Genomic DNA, 18,468 nt, shown 5'->3' on the forward strand with positions numbered 1-18,468 from the left:
TCCCACATCCATGGGTTTCTCCAGGCAAGAACACTGGAGTGGGTTGCCATTTCCTTCTCCAATTAATAGCACTATATAAACTATAATTATTTGTTTCTTGTTGTCTGTGCTCTCACTTGAATACAGGCTCCATGAGGATCAGAATTCTGTTTAGTTCATCTCTCTGTTTCCTATGCCTAGCTTATAGTGTTTTCTTCATAAATGCTCATTGAACGAACAAATGTTATCAATTTGATTGAAATAAAAGGTAGTGGGGAGTAGTTAGTTCAGAAAGTCCATTGAAGGCAGCCCTTTTTAAGTATATTGAGATCCCCAAATCTATAAGCAACTTTTAACATCCCAAGGGGTCAGATTCAGATGTCTTTAAAGGCATCTTGGTCCAAGTCTCTCTTCTTTCAGAGCGAGTACTGAGGCTCAGAGAAGGGTAAGGACTTGGTGAGGACACATAGCAAAGTTGGGGCAAAGCTTAACTGGAACCCTGGTCTCCGGCCAAGCCTAGGCGTGTTTCCCTCCCCAGTACCCCACTTCTCCCCACCGCCCCCCACCGCCCCGCAAACACACGCTCGGTTCTGCCCCAGGGGTAGGTTGTTTACCTCAGGAATCTGAGAAGAAAAGCTGAGGGGAGGGCTTTGCTCTTCAAGTGCCTTGTTCTCATTACATGGCTGACTGCTTCCTGAGCTCCCTGTGTTCTGAGCTCCCTCTCTGAGGAGGCCTCTCTGTAGCCCCAAATGCAGGCCGAGCTCTGTGCCACCCTCCCAGCATGGAGAGGGGATAGACAGAAGATAAGGTTCCAGAACAATAGACTCACACCATAGAACCCCACCCTCCGTCTGTCCAGGTAGGGATATTGAGGCCAAGAGGGGCCAGGGACTTGTTCAAGATCACATAAGCGAGCTCCACGTACTGGCTCAGCTGTCCAGTCTTCTGCAGAGGAAGTCCAGGTGAGACGATCCTGGCCCTCTGCCCTGGTTACCCAGCTCAGCCACAGGCTCTTTGGTGAGGGATCAAACACCCACTCACAGTGAGATGCAAGTTGATCATCCCCCTGCTTGGTTCACTTACATGATGGAGAGAATCATCTCTCTCACACAGGCATGTTGTGAAAATCAGATGAAACAACATGTCCAGAGAATTCTTCAGAAAACTCTGTGATGTTGGGGACTTGAGTCTCTTTAACCCCAAATCCTCACCCATCTTAACTGATCTTCAGCATCTCCCAGAAATCTTAGTGTCAGCTCACTCTCCCATTCTCTTCTCCACTATTGCTGCTTCAAATCTGCACTCTCCTCAACTCAAATCTCTCTCATCCTTCACCCCTCCTTCTCCTTGCCCACTTCCCTTCTCCTCCCGCTCCCCACATCCTCCTCCACTTTCTTCAAATTCTTCTTCGAAGAATTCTTCTTCCTTCGGATTCTCTATTTCCCTTCCACGTCCTTCTTTCTCCTTCCTCCTCATCCTCCTCTCCACCTGCTGCTCAAGATTTTCCTTTCTTTTCTTGGTTCTCTGCATTTACATTTCAGAATCAGTTTGTTAATTTCCACACATACATGCACAAAACTCTGCTTGGATTTTTCTTAAAATTTCATTGTACATATACATCAGTTTGGGAAAATTTGACATTTTTACAACATTAAGTATATCCCTCTATTTATTTAGGTCTTTTAAATTTCTCTCAACAGTGTATTGAACTTCCCATGCAGAGGTCTTAACACTTGTAGTGAATTGGGATGGGATATTGAATTAGCACTAGCTTAATATCTCTAGCATTTGAGATGGTCATTATAAGGACCATGAAGTTAGTCAGTTGTTGCTAAAGTAACACTGTGCGTGTGAGAGTGGGTGGGTGTGTAATCTCACTCTGTCTGTTTCTTCCCATCTTTGGTTTCCTTTTTCATGAAACATCCTTTTCTCATGAACTTGATGATGATGAATTCTTTTAGCTTTTGTTTGTCAGAAAATGTCTTTCATTTTTAACGAATACTTTCACTTTAGGGTATAGAATTTTTGGTTGACAATTATTTTCTATCATCACTTTGAAAATATTATTATATTATTTTCTATTTCCATTGCTTCTGTTGAAAAATCTATTCTCAGTGTATAAAGCTTGTTCCTTGAAGGAAATTCGTCTTTTTTCTCTGACTGCTTTAAGAACTTGTATTGGTCTTTGGTGGTGGCTCAGATGGTAAAGAATTTGCCTGCAATGCAGAAGACCCAGGTTTGATCCATGGGTCAGGAAGCTCCCCTGGAGAAGGGAATGGCTACCTACTTCAGTATTCTTTCCTGGAGAATTCCTAGACAGAGGAGCTTGGTGGGCTACAGTCCATGGGGTTGCAAAGAGTCAGACGCAACTGAGCAACTGACACTTTAGTTTCACTTTGGTTTCTAACAACTTTACTATGATAAACTTGTTTATCCCAGTCAGGGTTTGTAGGCTTCAGTCAGCTTTAAAAAGTTCTTTGTCATTAGATCTTCATATATTGCTTCTTCCCCACTATCTCCCTCCATTGCCTCTGGGGGTCCCTGTTAGACTTTCTTTCTTCATTCCATAAATCCCTTATACTCTCGTCTGTATTTGTCATGCTTTTGTTGCCTTGTGCCTAATTCTGGATATTTTATTCCAACATATTCCAGGTCATTTTTTTTTTATTCAGCAGTCTAATTTGCTGTAAAACCCATCCACTGAATTTTAATTTCAGTTATTTTTTCAGTATTTTTCAATTTTAGAGTTATTATCTGGTTTTTTTTTTAACCATAGTTTCCTATTGAAATTCTCCATATCTCTAAGTGAGTTTGGGAAAATATCTAATATTAAACATTTTTTCCTCTTTATTCTTTCCTTCCTAATTCTGGGCAATTTTTTCAAAGTAGTCCTCCAATTTCCTAATGATTTTTCAGTTATATCTATTATTTTGTTAACGTCATAGATTGTTGTTGTTTTAGTCATTAAGTCATGTCTGACTTTTGCCACCCCATGGACTGTAGCCTGCCAGGCTCTTTTACCCATGGAATTTCCAGGCAAGAATATTGGAGTGGGCTGGCATTTCCTTCTCCAGGGGATCTTCCCAACCCAGGAATTGAACCTGTGTCTCCTCTTGGGAACGCGGATTCTTTACCACTGAGCCACCAGGAAAACCCAATTTCATAGATAGTATTCTTTATTTCCACTGTTATACTTTTCATCTTTACTATTTCTATATGGATCTTTTATATTTCTTTGACTGTGTTATACATTGCTAACCTCTTACTGTGTCATTATACATTTATTTAATAAGCTAACTATAATTCCTGGTCTCTCTTCTTCAATATTTCTGATATTGTTGAAATATGTTACCCAGGATATTGTTTTTCCTTTAAAAGGTTGTGCACTTCAAATGCCTTGTTATTTTAGTCTACTAATTCATTTTTCCCTGTTGGTATTGGTTTAGCACTATCAGGAAGGCAAGACCCAAATTCTGTCAGTCCCAACTAGCTTAGGATGTACAGAGCAGCTGAGCCTCCAGAAAACCATGATCAATCCCTCCCTCCCCAACAAGACAGTCCTCAGGAGGTCAAGTAGCCCCCTCTCCCCACAGGCAGAAGCAGTATTAAGGTCAGATTGTAATTAGACTATGATTACTTAGTTTTGTGTTTGAGGAGGGGAACAATGACCAGGCAAATGCCTGAGTCAGTTATCCACACCTCTGTTTCTCAGTTCCTCACAAGTGCTTCTATACTGCCCTGATTTTGCTGAGGCTACTTGGAACAGACTTGTGAGTTGTTTCTGGTATGGGGAGCAAGCACTTTCTGTCCCAGGACAACAACGGGAAGCAGTCAAAGCAGAACTCCAACAGTTCCCCTTTTGTTTTCTCCTGCTACAACATTTCAAGGCTGCCTCCTTCCCCAAACTAAAACTTCTGCCCTCCAATATACCAGTTCTAAAAATCACATCACATTTTTCTCAGCATCCTGGTGTTTTTCCTCTTTGATTCCTGAGGTTGAGATTGTGGGAGGAAGCCAGCAGTTTTACTAGTTCAATAACTGGGACAGAACCTCTTTATTTATTTTCAAAATGAATCTTCTTTTATTTTTTATTATTATACAAGTCCCACTAAAAATAAAAATAATTCCCTGTGCTATACAGTAAATTCTTGTTGCTTATCTATTTTTATGTATAGTAGTTTGTATCTGTTTATCCCATACTCCTAATTTATTCCTCCCCATATTCAATATCTTATAATAACCTATAATGGAAAATAATCTGAATATATATATATTCAGTTCAGTTCAGTTCAGTTCAGTCGCTCAGTCATGTCCGACTCTTTGCGACCCCATGAATCACAGCATGCCAGGCCTCCCTGTCCATCACTAACTCCCAGAGTTCACTCAAACTCATGTCCATCGAGTCGGTATACATATAAATAAATAGTTAAATTTTAGTTAAATTTGATAGAAGAAAAAGAAACTGAAATGAAACTGAAGAAACCAATGAAGGTCAGATAAATGTATATTATATCAAGAGATATTAGTTTCTAAAAACAACACGATGGTTAAAAAACAAAATGGTTATAAAAAAAATGAAGAGATTGGAGTTGTTTTTAATTTCTCATTTCAATTTTAGAAGATATTAACTTTGAACACTTGTTTGTACTTCTTTTGGATCCTCAGAAATGGTAGTAATTAATTTTAATTTGTCAAGGTTTATAACATTAATTTCTATTTTGCAGTTATAATCCCCAGAGTTCTTGAGTCTTAGTTCTGCTTAGTTTAAGTGGATTATTTAGTACTCACTGCTATCATTTTATCATGTTTCTCTATTCCAGAATTCTTTACCTGTTTCTCTCTTGGTTGTCTGGATTTCTTTATGAAGTAGGTTTTTAATGAAGGGCTCATAGACACCATAATTCCTGAATTCCTTCATGTCTCAAAATATTTGCCTGTTGCCTTCGGACTTGAATGACTTCAGAAACATCCTTCCACTATTTGGGACATTGCATGATGCTGAGGAGAAATACAAGAATTATGTTTTCTCCCTAAGTGCTCAAAACAGATTTCCTTTATCCTTAGAGTTTGATAACTTAAGATACGTATAGGTATCAATCTTCCTGCACCAAGTTTCCTTGAAATATGCTGTACAATTTAGTGCTTCAGAATTAGTTCTTTATTTCATTGAACTTTCCTGTTGTTTTCCTTGGGATGCTCTTTCTGTCCCAGTCATTGGGTTCTCTACTTCAAGACCACCAAATAGATTAAAATTTTATCTTCCTGGGACATCCCTGGAGGTCCAGTAGTTAAGACACTGTGCTTCTACTTCAGGGGTCATGGGTTCAATCCCTGTTTGGGGAAGTAACATCCCACATGCCTTGCCATATGATAAAAAATTTTTTCCCTTCCCTATTAATTATCTTCTCTCCATTTAGGTATTGGGAAGAGGGAGAGGCACCTCTCTTACACTTCTCTGTGGGAGACTGTTTGTGGTGCTTGTGGGTGGGAGAAAGTAACAGAGTGCTTTTTCTTACACCCTACCTCCTAAAAATGGTGTCAGAGGAGAGGTCCTGGCTAAACAAGATGCTGGAGTTGGGAGAAAAGGGAGAGTCCTGAAATCACACTGACTTTTCAAACTGCATTCTATAGATTTCCTGGTCCCTGTGGCCCTTCCCTGGCTAGAACTCAGTCTGACCCATTCTTTCTCCAGGAATGAATAAGCTTTGACTGCTGGGAAAATACCACCAGTGATCGACTTAGTCCCCCCAGGAAGAGGGCTCTGCTGTGTGTTCGAATACTTTTGTTGCAAGGGACAGAAGCCCAGGTTGAACTAGCTGTACCATAGAGCCTTGCAAACAGCGGAAACCAACTGTGCTGGCTTAATCAGCAAATACTTTTACTAATGGATATAGGTAGCTCACAAAAATCTTTGTTAGGCCAGATAATTTAGTTCACATGCTTGGGCTCTACTTGCAAGGGAAGCTGGCAAGCAAGTAAAGGCATTTTTAGTGGGAGAAGATGGGGAATTCCACAAACATAGGAATCTTCTGGGAAGCTAACAAAATAACAAGCATCCAACTCATCAGCTTTAGTAAAATGCAGAATCCATTGTTCACCTAACTGGAGATCCAAGGGGATGGTTGTGTTTCTGACATGTCTGATCCAGAGGTTCACGTGATAACTTTGCTCTCCTTGCTCCATCTCTCAGAGATATTTTTCCCATGCTGGTTTCATTCTCAGACATATTCTTTCCAAAGTCACATACAACTTTAATGGATCCTCAGTATTTTTTGCTTTTTGAGTTCCTTCCTTTACATCAAAACATAAAAGATTTTATCTTGCAATTATATTATTATAAAGATGAATATAATACAGGCTGTATTGTACTCCTTTTCTCCTTCTAATTTTAAAAGAAGTTAAAACATTTTCATGGCTTCCAAAAAATATGGCGAGTCTTGAACACTGTAGCTACTGTGTCTATGAATAAGCCAACCCTGGACATGGAACAACAGACTGGTTCCAAACAGGAAAAGGAATACATCAAGGTTGTATATTGTCACCCTGCTTATTTAACTTACATGCAGAGTACATCATGAGGAACGCTGGGCTGGAAGAAGCACAAGCTGGAATCAAGATTACAGGGAGAAATATCAATAACCTCAGATATGCAGATGACACCACCCTTATGGTAGAAAATGAAAAGGAACTCAAAAGCCTCTTGATGAAAGTGAAAGCGGAGAGTGAAAAAGTTAGCTTAAAGCTCAACATTCAGAAAACTAAGATCATGGCATCTGGTCCCATCACTTCATGGGAAATAGATGGGGAAACAGTGGAAACAGTGTCAGACTTTATTTTCTGGGCTCCAGAATCACTGCGGATGCTGATTGCAGCCATGAAATTAAAAGACGCTTACTCCTTGGAAGGAAAGTTATGATCAACCTAGATAGGATATTAAAAAGCAGAGACATTACTTTGCCAACAAAGGTTGTGGTTTTTCCAGTGGTCATGTATGGATGTGAGTTGGACTGTGAAGAAAGATGATCGCCGAAGAATTGATGGTTTTGAACTGTGGTGTTGGAGAAGGCTCTTGAGAGTCCCTTGGACTGCAAGGAGATCCAACCAGTCCATTCTAAAGGAGATCAATCCTGGGTGTTCATTGGAAGGACTGATGCTAAAGCTGAAACTCCAATACTTTGGCCACCTCATGCGAAGAGTTGACTCACTGGGAGGGATTGGGGGCAGGTGGAGAAAGGGATGACAGAGAATGAGATGGCTGGATGGCATCACCGACTCGATGGACATGAGTTTGAGTGAACTCCGGGAGTTGGTGATGGACAGGGAGGCTTGGCGTGCTGTGATTCATGGTGTTGCAAAGAGTTGGACACGAATGAGTGACTGAACTGAACTGAACTGAACTGACTCTTTCCACCTCATGGAAAAGTTGTCAGGAGCAAAATTTTTTTTTAACAATTGTGATAGAGTTGCTTTACCATGTTGTGTTAGTTTCTGCTGTACAATGAAGTGAATCAGCTTCATGTACACATATATCCCCTCCCTTTTAGACCTCCCTCTGTCCCTACCCCGATCCCATTTAGGTCACCACAGAGCACCAAGCTGGGCTCCCTGCGCTATAAGGTAGGTTTCCACTGTTTTAGATATGGCAGAATCTGGATATGGATCTGTTTTACACATGGAAGTACATAAGAAACAACCTAAGTCTCCAGATTCATTCCACCCTGTGTCCACACATCTGTTCGCTATATCTACATCTCTATTTCTGCCTTGCAAATAGGTTCATCTGTAATAGTTTTCTAGATTCCACATACATGAGTTAATATACAATACTGGTTTTTCTCTTTCTGACTTACTTCACTCTGTATAATAGACTCTAGGTTCATTCACTCAGGATCAAAACTCGATTCACAGTATATACACTGTCCTTACTGTAACCTGGGGTTTATGAACATTCACAGTGCTCTTTTTCTCATTGTATTAATATATGTTTTTGCTTCTTCTCATGTGTGGAAGGATTGCTGTGTTCAGAATATAGGAATTTTCTAGCCAGACTGGGTCATGTGCCCATGAGGAGGGGAAGGTTATGTTGTGTGTGGTTGATGACACCGTCAGAATTGCATGGAGTTGGGAGTTGCAGTTTCTAAAAAGAAGAGATGCTGGGCACACAAAAAGTAACTGTGTCCATTCCAGCAACATAGTGATGAAACTAAAGGCAGAGAAGACATTTAGTCTATACACAATCTGGCCTTACCAGTAAGTGACTGAGCAGATCAGCAGCTTTGACATTGGTTTAGGTTTGCCCCTGAGCAAAAGGTGAAAAGTATGTCAGAAGGTGCAAAGCTTCTCCTGGCAGGTGGGCTGGAAAGTTGACTTATTTGTTCAGGTACCACCAGTAGTTAGGTGTAAAGTCATAACTTAAGATTCTAGATTTCTACACTTTTCAACTTAAAATTTTTAAGAATTTGAAGTCAATGGGAATTAGATTCTAAAGATCTTAGCATTTCAGACTCTAAGAATATACAATCTCTAAAATCATGGGATTTTCTATTTTTAATCCTGTTTTCCTTGAATCTTTGTTTCTCAGTTTTAAAATTTTACAATCTAAAACCATAGACCCTGAATCTGAGAATGTTAGCATCTTATACTCTAAGAATACTTCATTTTATTCAGGTTTCTGATTGCCATTTCTCCACTTTTAACATTAATTAAGCAGTTCAGGGGTTGGAAAATCCCCTGAAACTGAGATTATCCAAGAAAATCTACTGAGAATAAAACCAAAAAGTACCTAGTCCTTAACTTTTCTGGTGGTCTTTATTTTGTTTTAAGCAGACGTCTTCTTAATGATACCTATGCATTTGTATATAATACATATATGTTATTTATATTCTATGTAAAAGAAGGATTTGAGACAGCTTTAGAAATTGAAGACAATGTAAAATAGGACAAAACACAAAAAATAATTTAGAGGGAGGGAGAAGAAGAATAGATATTTTCAGGCACTTGAACAAGAGAGGGACAGAAGATGAGAAAGAGGCTCTGAGTTCCTGTCTGGCGAGGCAAAAAAGAATCTGGGTAGGTAGGATTTCATTGCCTGGTAAAAGAAAATAGTTGACTTCTAGCAGAGCATTTTTTCTCACACTGCATTTAAGGAGAAAGTTATAGGGCAGTGCTGAGTGTTGTAATGGGCACTGTTATCAACTTGTTGGTTTTGCAAGACGGTATTTTAAAACCTCATGCTTACTGAGTGCCCTCTGTGTACCTACTTGTGTTGGAAATACAGGTTCTTGAGCCCCATTTAGAAAAAACTGAATTTAAAAAATCTGAGAGGAGGCCAAACAACCTATGTTTGAATAAGCCCTCGCTGTGATTTCAACCCACACAAAAGTTTGAGACCTACTGGTATGGAGATGAGAACAATGGAAGGGGCAGCTCGGGATTCTGTGTCACCAGGAATCATCCTTCAGGTCCTTTGACCCTATCAAGGAAAACTGACGTTTGCCTCTGGTTTTACACCTTGACTAGAGAATCTGCCATCTGTTCTTCCCATGAGATTAAGACAAGGGGCATTTAATCAGCAGAGACAGCTTAAAGGAAATGAAATGGATCTCAGCCAGGAGACCTGGACTTTGACTCCAGCTTTTTCTTTAATTTATGCTGAGTCCATGGGAAGCACATCTTCTCTCTCTTTGGGTGTGAGTATATCCATCTATAAAACGCAGGGTCTGATATAGTTTTTGTTCAGAGAGTGGGAGGAAACGAACATCGAATGACTCCATGTGCCAAGGACTGAGTTCTTTATTAAGTGACTGCTATGTGCCAGGCCCTATGAAAGATGCAGGGCATATAGAGATGGAAAAGGCAGAGGCAGTGCCTGTCCTCACATAGCTTGGCATCTAATGGAGAATAAATACAGGCAATAGGAAGGGAATTATAACTCAATGTGATAAGAGTTGTGGCTGGGGAACTCTATATTAGCTAGAAATAGGTCTTTTTCTAGCGTAACAACAAGAATTTTTTAACTTTTTAGAGTATAGCCAATTAACAATGTTGTGATAGTTTCAAGCAGACAGCAAAGGGACTCAGCCATACATTGTATCCATTCTATCCCAAACTCCCCTCCCATCCAGGCTGCAATAAGAAGAAAAAAATTTTCAGTGCTTTTTACAATAGTAACACAAATGATGAAGTTTATACTATCAAAAATGATAACCATGATTGATGAAAAGTTTAAAATGAAGACAAAAAAGATTTTAATAAATGGATAACTGTATCAAATAAGTGGGAGTGGTAGCTTAATGAAGTGTCAAAAAATTTTCACTGTATTTTTGAAGGAGTTTACAAACTTTCCAAAATTTGCAGGTAAGTCAACTTCAAACAGGTAAGTCAACTTAAAAAAATATGAAAGGTGAGAAGGGGCTTCCTGAGTCAGATATGTAAAAAGACATACTACAAAGCTATAATAGTATCATAATATGGTACTGACATTCCAATAGGCAGGTAGACAATAGAACAAAATAAATAACTCAAAAGTACACAAAGTGTATGGGAACTTGATAAATATAGGGCTATAAAACAATGAGGAGAGACAAAATTTTTAAGAGCAATTGGTGGGACTTCCCTAGCAGTCCAGTGATTAAGACTTTGTGGTTTCACTGCAGGGGGTAAAACTTTCATCCCTGGTTGGGGAACTAAGATCCCACCCCAAGGCGTGGCCAAAAGAGAGAGAGAGGAAGAGATTTATGGAAAATATGGTTTCAAATATGAAGAAAAATAAAGCAGAATTCCTACCTTACAACTTAAAGAAGAATTCCACATGAATTCAAGGTAAAAGTATAAAAAGTATTAGGAAGCTAATAAAAGAAAATATTGAGGAATAGCTATGATATTGTGGTAAGGAAAGGCTAAAACCCCACATATTGAAAGGTGAAAAATGTGATGGATTTAAGTATATCAAAATGAAGAATTTCTGCTCAATGTAGGCAGGGCAGATTACAAACTTGAAAAACATACTTGTAATATTTAAAGGAGCAAACATACAGAAGTCCTGAAAGCAATGAAATAATACAGGAAATCCAAAGAAAAGAAGCAGTTTTTCCATACACAATATGGGAAAATGCTAGTTGCTACCAAGGAGATGCTTCATTAGTAATCAGAGAGATGCAAGTGAAACAGAATGAGGTACCACTTTAGCCTGATAAGGAAGGAAGAAATCAGGGACTTGGAAGAGGATGTTGGTGAGGGTGTGGGGTGGGAGCTATAGTCTATAGTCCATTACTGCTGGGAGTATAAAGGCACAGCCATTCAAGGAAACAATAATGAAGTACGTTCAGTATAGGCAATTCTCTTTATTTGTGGTAGCTGTGTTCTATTGAGTTGCTGCGAATACACTTAGTCATTCTTCTAGGAGGAGTACAAGATTAGTTTCCTGTGAGCCTCTGGTCACAACATTTTCGTCAACTGATGGGATCAAATATATAACCTTGTTTTATGGGTATTTCTGATTGACATATACACACTATTATATATATATATATATAATAGGTGACTAATAAGGTTCTGCTGTATAGTACAGGGAACTTTACTCAGTACTCTCTATAATGACCTACATGGGAAAATAACCTAAAGAAGAGTGGATATATGTGTATGTATATATGGGCATCCGGTCCTATAACTTCGTGGAAAATAGAAGGGGGAAACAGTGGAATCAGTGATAGATTTTATTTTCTTTGGCTACAAAATCACGGTGGGTGGTGTGACTGCAGCCACAAAATTAAAAGATGCTTGCTCCTTGGAAGGAAAGCTATGACAAAGCTAGACAGCATATTAAAAAGCAGAGACATCATTTTGCCCACAAAGGTCTGTATAGTCAAAGCTATTGTTTTTGCAGTTGCTGCTGCTGCTGCTGCTAAGTCGCTTCAGTCGTGTCCGACTCTGTGCGACCCCATAGACGGCAGTCCACCAGGCTCTGCCGTCCCTGGGATTCTCCAGGCAAGAACACTGGAGTGGGTTGCCATTTCCTTCTCCAACGTGTGAAAGTGAAAAGTGAAAGTGAAGTCGCTCAGTCATGTCCGCATTTGTACGTTTTTGCAGTAGTCACGTACAAATGTGAGAGTTGGACCATAAAGAGTGCTGAACACCGAAGAATTGATGCACTCGAGTTGTGGTGCTGCAGAAGACTCTTGAGAGTCTACTGGACTACAACAAGATCAAACCAGTCAATCCTAAAGGAAATCAACCCTGACTATTCACTGGAAGGACTTATGCTGAAGCTGAAGCTCCAATAACTTTAGCCATCTGATGAAAAGACCCTGATGCTCGGAAAGATGGAAGGCAAAAAGAGAAGGGGGTGGCAGAGGATGAGATGATTAGACAGCAACACCAACTCAATAGACATGAGTTGGAGCAAACTCCGGGAGATAGTGAAGGACAGGGAAGCCTGGCATGATGCAGTCCATGGGATCACAAAGAGTTGGACACAACTCACCAACTTAACAATAGCAACAACATGTATTTGTATAACTGATTCATTTTGCTGTGCAGCAGAAACTAACAATATTGTAAATCAACTATACTCCAATAAAATTAATTTAAAAATCCTCATTTAGTATATACACTATTGATTTATTAACCTTGAACTCATGGCCAACAGCACTATAACCCACGCCTGAATGAAGCTTAATAACACATGTATTTTCTCCATAAGGCACATCACAGACTTTTCATGCTCAGGAGTCTTAGACATCACTTGAGCACCATTCTTGGGTACCAATTTAAACAGGGAAATTACCAAAAGAGCACAAAAATGCTAAAAGCATGGCAAAAATAAGCCATGGGAAGGATAATTGATCATGATGTGAGTTGAAACAAGAGGGTAGAGTATTTTCTTGTTAGACCTCAACTGGGAACATGCACATGATGACTCAGGTATTTTGCTGCTCTGGGTGGGTCCCTGAGTGACCCTGAAAGTGCCATTCCGTTCATTCCGTTCCGTTCAGTCGCTCAGTCGTGTCTGACTCTTTGCGACCCCGTGGACTGTAGCCTACCAGGCTTCTCCACCCATGGGATTCTCCAGGCAAGAATACTGGAGTGGGTTACCATTTCCTTCTCCAGGGGATCTTCCCGACCCAGGGATCGAACCCGGGTCTCCCGCATTGGAGGCAGACGCTTTAACCTCTGAGCCACCAGGGAAGCCCATAAGTACTGGTTTTAGGTTCAGTAGGTAAATGAATTTACAAACACAGAATCTACAAATAATGAAGAGGGACTATGTTTAGCTGAAGTTTGTGCACACCCATGACTAATGTGTTTGACTCTGTTCTGTCTTTCAGGGATTGTCTTCCATGGATTCATACAAGGACATACACAAGGACATTTATCAAGACACACTGATAGCAAAGAGTTAGAGGTAATTTAGGTGGCCTCCACTAGAAAAGTAAAATGTGATGAAATCATATCATGGAATATCAGTAAGAACCAATGAAACTAGATCTATAAATAGCAACAGAGACAATAAATGAAAATGTAAGAAATAAATGGAAATGTGTAACATAATTCTTTTTATGTGATTTCAACATGTACATATATGCACATAACAACACTACCTACTTTTCAAAGATATGCTTGTATTTATGGACATACATAATGTGAGAAAGGGGAGTGGAGTGGGAATTGAGGGTTTGGAGGTAAAGGGGAGGGTAAAACAAGCAAGGAGCCTACAAAGACTAATAGGTATCATGAGCTCAGAGCTCTTTTCTCCTAAGGTTCAAAAGTTAAAAATTAAAAAGTGCCATGATGAGGCTTCCCTGGTGGTTCAGGTGGTAAAGAATCTGCCTGCAATGCAGAAGACCTGGGTTTGATCCCTGGGTTGGGAAGATCCCCTAGAGAAGCGAATGGCAACCCACTCCAGTGTTCTTGCCTGGAGAATCCCAGGGACGGTGGAGCCTGTTGGCTGCCGTCTATGGGGTCGCACAGAGTCGGACACGACTGAAGCAACTTAGCAGCAGCAGCAGCAGCAGCAACAAAGTAGTATTGAGTTCATCCACAGCGCTGTGCAACCATCACCCCTGTACATTTCCAGAACTCTTTCATCATCCCAGACAGAACTCCATATGCAGAAAACAGTGACTCTCCCTTCCCCTTTCACCCCTAGCTCCCGGTAACCACTGTTTCACTTTCTGTTTCTATGATTTGACTATGACAAGTGCCTCATGTAAATGGAATCACACAGTATTTATCCCTTTGTACTCAGCTTATTCCACTTATGGTGTCATTAAGGTCTATCCATGTTGTTACATGTATCAGGATTTTGTTCATTTTTAAGGCTGAATTATATTCCACTGGGTGTATATGTTTATCTGTTCACCACTGATGGACATTTGGGTTGTTTCTATCTTTTGGCTACTGTGAATAGTGTTGCTATAAACACAGGTGAAGAAATGTCTCTTAGGACTCTGCTTTCAGTTCTTTTGGGTATATACCCAGAAGTGGAGATGATGGATCACTCATTAATTCTATATTTAATTTCTTGAGGAACCATCATATTGTTTTCCACAGTGGCTGCATCATTTTTTTTTTCAAGCTTTCCAATTGCTCCACATTCTCTCTAACACTTGTTATTTTCCATTTTTGGATAATATCCTTCCTAATGGGTAGGAAGTTCTATCTCATTATGGTTTTGACTTGCCAGATGGATGGTAACATCAAGCATCTTTTCATGGGCTTATTTGACATTTGTATGTCTTCTTCAGAGAAATGTCTATTCAGATCTTTTGCCCATTTTCTAAATAGGGTGTTGCTGTTGTTGTTTTGGGTGGTAGGAGTTCTTAATATACTTTGGATATTAATTCCTTAATTTATGAGTATTTTTCCCTGTTGTGGATTGTCTTTTTATTCTCCTGATAGTGTCATTTGATGCACAAAAGTTGAAATTACTTTTTTTTTAAATGGTAGATACAGAGAGACTCTGCCAATTAGCAGGTGAGGTGATAGGTGGAAAATATTCTTCAAGAGGAAATTTGGCATAAGGAAAGGGAATAAAGAGCTAGGGCTGGCTTCTAGGGCCAGGAAGAATACCTACGGCTGTATTGAGAGCAAGAGTGCAGGTCCTGGACACCGCATGCTACTAGTAAGAGAAAATGACTTAGCTCTCACTGTTATGGATGAAAAAACTATTGCATGGCTTAAAATTAAAAGAATTGCAATGCTCTGATGCCTGTACAGGTTTGCTAAGGAATACTTCTTGCCTAAGCATAAGCTCAAGGAAGGGTATGCTCTACTTTCAGGACGTTATGAAGGCCTAGACAACAGTGGTAAATTTCCTGCATGACTGGTATTGACACATTGGTAGTGACATTGTATTTTCAGGCAACGAGAATTGAGATGGTAGCAGTTTTAGACGTTTTCCTTGAAGAGGATGTCTAAGTTACTACTCCAGCAAAAAGGGCAAGGCTGATTCATATCTATGTGTCAGCAATCCTGGGGGCATTTAGAAATATTAGAAGCTCTACAAGGGGAAAAAAACTGAATTTCTTTCTAGTCAAATACTTAAGTCTCTGAGAATCAAAATTGTTTGAATTAGTGGAAATGTGACCACAAATCTTGTGAAAATTGGGAGTCACATCTTAAAAATTGAAAAGCCCAATCCATTTTGTCTGTGAATTAAGGAAAGAAAATCATTTTGTTACAGTGGAAGAATACCTGGGACTGTATTTTAAGAATTATTGTTCTCCCCAGTCACTGAGCCGCCGCCGAGGACTCAGCAGCCTCCCTCTTGAGCCCCCTCACTTCCCGACGCTCCGTACCCCCTGCCCGCCTTCTCCCGCCGCCGCCTTCCGCAGGCCGTTTCCACCGAGGAAAAGGAATCGTATCGTATGTCCGCTATCCAGAACCTCCACTCTTTCGACCCCTTTGCTGATGCAAGTAAGGGTGATGATCTGCTTCCTGCTGGCACTGAGGATTATATCCATATAAGAATTCAACAGAGAAACGGCAGGAAGACCCTTACTACTGTCCAAGGGATCGCTGATGATTACGATAAAAAGAAACTAGTGAAGGCGTTTAAAAAGAAATTTGCCTGCAATGGTACTGTAATTGAGCATCCAGAATATGGAGAAGTAATTCAGCTACAGGGTGACCAGCGCAAGACCATATGCCAGTTCCTGGTAGAGATTGGACTGGCTAAGGACGACCAGCTGAAGGTTCATGGGTTTTAAGTGCTTTTGGCTCACTGAAGCTTAAGTGAGGATTTCCTTGCAATGAGTAGAATTTCCCTTCTGTCCCTTGTCACAAGTTTAAAAACCTCACAGCTTGTATAATGTAACCATTTGGGGTCTGCTTTTAACTTGGACTAGTGTAACTCCTTCATGCAATAAACTGAAAAGAGCCATGCTGTCTAGTCTTGAAGTCCCTCATTTAAACAGAGGTCAAGCAGTAGGTGCCTGGCAGTGTCCAGCCTGAAACAAAGCAATAACAGTGATGTTTCAGCCAAGTCCAGAGCCCCGCAATCACAGATGGCTATGTCTGGCCAGAAGCTCCTCCGCAGTCCCTCTGCAAAGTTCCCTACCCTGAGAAAATGTCACCACCTGAACAGTCCTCGATGAAGCGGAGAGTGGAGGATGGGTGAGGCAGCTGTACTGCTAGAGGGTGCCTTCGGTAGTCAGGGTAGGATCCCCTGATGTCTCCAACGTGACTGGGTGGGCAGAGCTTAGAGCAGCCACCCTCCAGTGAGGTGACAGGACATCTGGCTTGCAACCAAGGTCTTCATGACCAGACACGTCCTAGCTAATCGATGTCCAAACTAGAATGTGAGGCCAACCGTCTATCAGTTAAACTTTTGACAAGGGAACAAATTTCAAACCAATGTTATCAATCACGTAGCTGTATAGAACTTGCAACTTACTAGCAACAGCTGCCCAATACCTTGTGAAGTAAACTGGTTTTTTGGTTTTTTCCCCCCTTTTCAGTTTTAATGTTATGTAATGTATTTAAACCCTTATTTAAATAAAACTTGTTTTCAGAAAAAAAAAAGAATTATTGTTCTAACTATTTGGCTATCTGAATTGTCCAATTTTACTTCTATTGTTATTGTATTGGTGTTTGTGAGAAAATAAAGTTCACTATCAGGGTTTTGCAGTATTTGGGTTCCAGGGACATGCCATTTTGGTGATGGCTGTCTTGACATCCTTGTTCCTCAGCATGTAGATGAGAGGGTTGAGGACAGGTGTGAGAGTAGCAAACACCACGTTGCCCACGATGTGGGAGTCGAGGGACAGGTCAGCCCTGTAGGCCACACAGGCTATGGCAATGGATGAGTAGCAGGTGCCAACCACCGTAGAGGGGAGCTGCAGGTGGAGAAGGCTTTGGAGCGTCCTCCTCGGGAGCCGATGCAAAGCACGGAGGCCAGGATGCGGGAATAGGAGAGAAGCACCAGGAGAAGGGGCGGGAAGGACAGCAGCATGGCGATGCAGAAGCCCACGAGGGTCTGGGGGTGGTGTCAGAGCAGGAGACCTGGACCACAGCCAAGTGGTCACAGAAGCAGTGGGAGGTGTGAGCGATGTTTTCAAAAGCCGTGTGGGAGGTCTGCACCACTGCTGGGATGGGCAGAAGGAGCGCAGTTACACAGGCACTGGCTGCCAGGGCAGCGTTGGTCTGCGGGGTCATGAGCACAGGGTAGTGCAGTGGGTGGCAGACAGCCACATAGTGGTCACAGGCCATGACCACCAGGACGAAGGCTTCAGAGCAGGAGAAGCTGTGGAAGAGGTACATCTGCAGGAAGCGGGCAGAGAAGCTGAGGTAGCGATCCCCACGCAAGAATAGGGACAGCATCTTGGGGACAGTGGATGTGGTGGAGAGGATGTCCAGGGCTGAGAGGTTGATCAGGAAGAAGTACATGGGCTTGTGGAGGCTGGCTCTGCCACCACAGCCACCAGGATCAGGGTGTTACCCACCAGGATGAGTCGGTAGAGGAGGAGAAAGACGAAGAAGATAGGAAGGGAGAGAGATTTCAGCAGAGAAGGGACGCCCATAAGGTAGAAGATGGTCCATGACTCCTCTGATTCATTACAGGCTATTGTGTCCATGATGGTTTAAGCTGGACGCCCAAGAAGTGGGCGACGGGAGCACATGGAAACCAGAATAATTGGTGATTCTGGAATATGAATTACAGAGTGATCACTGTATAATGTAACCACATTTATTTACATCCAACACTAGAAGAGAAAAGATGGGCTCTGTCTTCATCCTCTCTCAGAATTCCCTTTTTCCTTTTAAAAAATAATGTGGCAAAATTATCTACAATATACCAAACCATGGGTTACGTGCTGAGTGTATAACAAGTTGAACAAGACAAAGAAGGTCTCTAACTTAATGGAGCTGAAATTTCAGTGGCAGAGAAAGACATTAAGCAAAGAATCGCATAATTATTTAATTTCAGTTGTGCTAAGTGTTGTGGAAGAACTCTGTTGGTCCCCTCATCCATGTCCTATATGATCCTTT

At 41.0% G+C, this 18,468-nt stretch overlaps 2 pseudogenes; one reads left to right on the forward strand and one right to left on the reverse strand.

Moving 5' to 3' along the window:
• The first annotated feature begins 15,696 nt into the window (after window positions 1-15,696).
• LOC129541045 (eukaryotic translation initiation factor 1 pseudogene) lies at window positions 15,697-16,369 on the forward strand (annotated as a pseudogene).
• A 724-nt stretch (window positions 16,370-17,093) lies between these two features.
• LOC129554025 (olfactory receptor 2AT4-like) lies at window positions 17,094-18,053 on the reverse strand (annotated as a pseudogene).
• Window positions 18,054-18,468: the final 415 nt, after the last annotated feature.

Source organism: Moschus berezovskii, chromosome 14 (assembly GCF_049115385.1).
Source record: "Moschus berezovskii isolate FMDL1 chromosome 14, NW_MosBer_1.0, whole genome shotgun sequence".
NCBI classification, from domain to species: Eukaryota; Metazoa; Chordata; class Mammalia; order Artiodactyla; family Moschidae; genus Moschus; species Moschus berezovskii.